The following is a 4,691-nucleotide window of genomic DNA, read 5'->3' on the forward strand; positions in this document are numbered from 1 at the left end:
CTATATGTCTGAGCACCATGTAGGTGCCTGGTGCCCACAGAGGCCAGAAGGAGTTGGGTCCTCTGGAACTGGAATTATGGATGGTTGTGAGGTGTCATGTGGGTGCTGAAAACTGAACTTGTATCCTCTGCAAGAGCATCAAGTACTCTTATTTGGTATTTGTTTTTCGAGACAGGATTTCTCTGTGATACAGTCCTGGCTACCCTAGAACGCACTCTGTAGACCAGGCTGGCCTCGAATTCACAGAGGTCTGTCTGCCTCTGCCTCCTGAGTGCTGGGATTAAAGGCGTGCACCATCAAGTACTCTTACGGGCTGTCTGTCCAGCCCCAGAAATGTATTCATTTTCTAAAAGTGATGTTATGTTACACTGTTATGCTCCCTATAGCTAAATGCAGAGAGAAAACAGTCTGTGCTTAGTAAAGGAGCTAAATTAAATACATGTTATTAACACTAATAAGAAAGTTATACCCATTGTCAGGCCAGAAAGTAACACGGAAGTGTCAATGGTGGCAATTAACCAGTTGGCTCTAAAATAATTAGTGGAGGGGAGGGGGGACAGTAAGGTGATCAGCTGAAAGTTAGGTTTGGGGTGTAAGGTATTCCTTCCAGTCTTAGTCCTTCGCTTTTGAAATCAGTCACTGTGACAAGGCAGGCCTTCTGCTATTGGTTTGCTTTTTTAGTATCTGACACTGTGATAAAACACATGAAATTACATCTACACAGAAGTGTGCAGTGTGTTCACAGAAACCGGTGACACCTCACTGAAAAACCTAAAGGCCTAAATGGAGGCAATGGCCACTCACGAGTGGCTGGTTTCCTCGCCACAAAGATGCTGGTTTTCACAGTGACCATTCTATACACGCAGGGCGACTTGATTGGCTGATTCTGAAAAGATGCATAAGAACAGCCATAGGGGGCTGGAGAGATGAGTCAGTGGTTAAGAGCGTTGGCTGCTGTTCCAGAGGACCCAGGTTCAATTCCCAGCACCCACATGATGGCTCACAATCATCTGTAACTCCAGTTTCAGGGGATCTGATGCTGTCTTCTGGCCTCTGAAGACATCAGGCACATGCACGCAAAACACTTCCACATATAGAGCAAACTAAAAGAAAAGGTACATAAAGACTAGCAATGAAACTAAGGGAATGGCCCAGCGGGTGGGTACATTTGCTGTGCAATGTGAGGACCTGCATTAGAATTCCCACAACCCAAGTGAAAACATCCAGACAAGCCACATGGTCATGAACCGCAGCACTGGGTATGAGAAGGGTGGAGACGGAAGGGTAGAGACAGGAGGAGACATGGGGTTTGCTGCTCATCAGCCTAGATCCAGGTTCAGTGAGAGACCCTGTCTCAAGGCAGAGTGGTAGAGCAGGATGCCTAACGCCTCTGGTCTTCACACGGGCACACAGATATTCACACACACACACACACACACACACACACACACACACACACACACCACTGAAAGCTCAGGATCCCCAAGGCCAGTTTCTTAGCACAAAAGAGATTTATTTGCCCCAGAGGGACAGAGGGCAGGGAACAAGAGACAAAGACGGGAGACAGAGGACAGGGGAGAAGGGGAAGGGAGCAAAGGGAGGGGGGCGGGGTATTTATCCCAGGGGGACAAAGGACAGCCTCTGAGAGAAGACAGATGGGGCAGTTGGGAAAAGGACACTCTATAAAGGTAGAAGGGGAAACCAGTGTTAGGATGAGGTGTTTCATTTTAATTGGCATGTTAATTACATGAGCCAAAGGGGGCTTTTGATCGCTGGACTTCAATACTTTGGTAGCTGGACCTTGGTGGTCAGCCTCAGGAGGAGGAAGTGGCCAAATAAGGGAGTGGACCTTAGGGGCAGACTACAGGAATGTAATCCAACTGTTTTTTTTAGCAAGGTAGAGGGAGGGATTTGGGGAGAAGGACAAGGCCTGCCAGAGCCGTGCTCACATGTTCCAGTTAGCCAGAGTCCCTTCACGCACAATAATAATAATATTAGCAATAAAATTTTAAAGACCCAAATGAATGAGAAGGGAATTAGCCTCCCAAGTATCAAAACACAGTGTAACACCGTAGTTAAAATCCTGAGACAGTAGCATGAGTACTATGTTAATAAAGCAAAGGTGGAGATTTTAGGGGTAGACATATGAACATAGTTTAATAAAGCATTTCAGTCTTTTTCTGTCTAATTTGGAAAAAATATATATTAGGATATATTTATTTTAACCATTAAACTAGTTATTTTTCTTTTTGCTACGACCAAATGCCTGACAAAGAAATATTAAAGGAAAAGGGATTTATTTAGGCTCACGGCTTGAGGGTACAGTCCACCATGGTGGGCAAGTCGAGGCACAGGGTGAATCATGACAGTGTTGGCAAGAGCGTGAGGCTGCTTGCTTGCATCTGTGTGAATGAAACAGAGATGGGACAGGAAACAGGGCTATACTCTAAACCTTAAAGCCTGCCCCCTGGAAATCCACTTCCTCCAGCTAAGCCCTCCCTCCCTACAGTTCCACAGCCTCTCCATGAAGTGCCACTATCCGAGGACCGAGTATGCTGACATGTGAGACTGTGAATGATATATTATGTTCAAACCAGAACATACATCAATATTTCCATTTTATAACTTATTTCTGTGTTTATGTTGTTATATAAAGGTGCATATTTCTCTTAACATCTTGTTTTATATTTGAAAAAAATTAATATTTGTTTGTGTGTCTCTCAAAGGTAAATACTGTAATACTAAACAAAGGAAAACTATATACCTCCACCTGCGTGGAATTCACGGTCAACACATACAAATACAATGTACACAACACATGCATCCATGTGTATATATGTAAACATTACATATGGACTTTTGTATGTATGAGTTTATGTAATCTTTTTGTAGTGGTGTGAAGGATATGTCCCTCATAGTTCAAGCATTCGAACACTTGGACCCCATTTAGTGGCTTTGGGGAAGGTTAGGAGATGTGGTCTTGTTGGGAGGGAAGTATGTCACTGAGGACTAGCCAGTACTAGTACAAGTATAGGGCTAGGCTTTGAGGTCTCAAAGATTTGCTCCACTTTCAATCTCCCCTCTCTTTCTCTGTCTCTCTTTCCTGTTTGTGGTTTGCAATGTGAACCCTCAGCTGACCCTGGCTGCTCCAGTTACCATGTCTGTCTGCTTGTTACCGCGTTCCCCGCCATGATGGTCATGAACTCTAACCTTCTGGAACTGTGAGCCCCAAACTAACCCTTCCTCCTATAAGTTGCCTTGGTTAACAAGCAGTGATGGTGCACCCCTTTAATCCCAGCACACAGGAGGCAGTAGCAGGTGGATCTTTGTGAGTTTGAGTTTGAGCCAACCTGGTCTACAGAGCTAGTTCCAGGACAGCCAGGGCTGCTGCACAAAGAAACTCTGTCTCAAAAACAAACAAACAAATACACACACACACACACACACACACACACACACACACACACAAAGTTGCCTTGATCATGGTGTCTTATCACAGCAATAGAAACCTTAATTAAGACACTTACATGTAGTGTAATTTGAATAAATGTGTCCCTATACCCTCATGTTGGAATTCAAATGCCAAGGCAATGGTATTAAAAAGGTGGGCCAACAGCAAGTGATTAGACCATGAAGCTCTATCCTCATTGGTTGGGATTAGAACTGTGACAAGTAACTTCGTCTCTCTGTGACTTTTGCTTCCTCTTTCCACCATGTGACAACACAGCAGAAAGGCACCATCATAGAAACTAAAGCATCCCTTGGCAGACACAGATCACACCAGCACCGTTGTTTTGGATGTCCCAGCCTCCAGAATAAGGGAAAATGAATTTTTATTATTTAACAATTACCCAATTTAGGCTATTCTACTATAGCAGCCCTAACTAAAACTACATAGGTATTTTAAATTTTATCAGAATCAAAACTGAGTCACTTGTGTAAGATTCTCATGAAACCTCATGGAAGGTTGTGCGATGATCACTTAGTATTGTATAGCAGTTTCCTGGGAGACTAAAACTTTCCCTCCTGGAGGGGAGCTCCAAAAGTCCAGGACTTTAGAGAGTGGGTAAAACAAGATGATATTCTGAGGGGGAATGAAACAGCTCAGCCTAGAGAGAAACACCTTAAACTCAGGAAGCAAACAATTCAAAAACTTCAGGAAGTCCCTGAAACTGACCAGATTCACTGGGCTGAGTTCCCCAAGCTTATATAAGCTGTAAGGACTGCTAAGAGACCCTCAGACCAGCTGAACCACCTGGAAGAAGCAGAGAACAGCTGAGCCACCAGAGAAGGACACCCTACAACATGCTAAGCTACCTGCAGGTTGTACAGTATGAGTATGTTCCAGGTTCCAGCTTTAGAGAGGGGGGTGGGCTTTTAGTGATGCAACTGCTTTCAAGTTATTTCTGCTCCTTGAAGTAACCTCTCCCCATATTTTGTAGGTATCACCAAAAACCTCAGTGGTTCACAAGATTGGACTTTGGTGGTGGTATCTGTGCTTTAGTTGGTTGCTGGTTCTCTGTCTGGGGTGAGTTGACATTCCTAGGAGAACTGCTGTGTCCCCCACACATCTGTGTGCTGTTGGATAGCAGGTACTGTCCCAAGAGACTCTGCCAGAGCCATAGCCTTGCACAGCAGTTCTGTGAGTTGTCTTCCTGGGAACTGCCTGCTCAGTCTTGGACCAAAGCCAC

Source organism: Onychomys torridus, chromosome 23, assembly GCF_903995425.1.
Source record: "Onychomys torridus chromosome 23, mOncTor1.1, whole genome shotgun sequence".
In the NCBI taxonomy this organism is placed as follows: domain Eukaryota; kingdom Metazoa; phylum Chordata; class Mammalia; order Rodentia; family Cricetidae; genus Onychomys; species Onychomys torridus.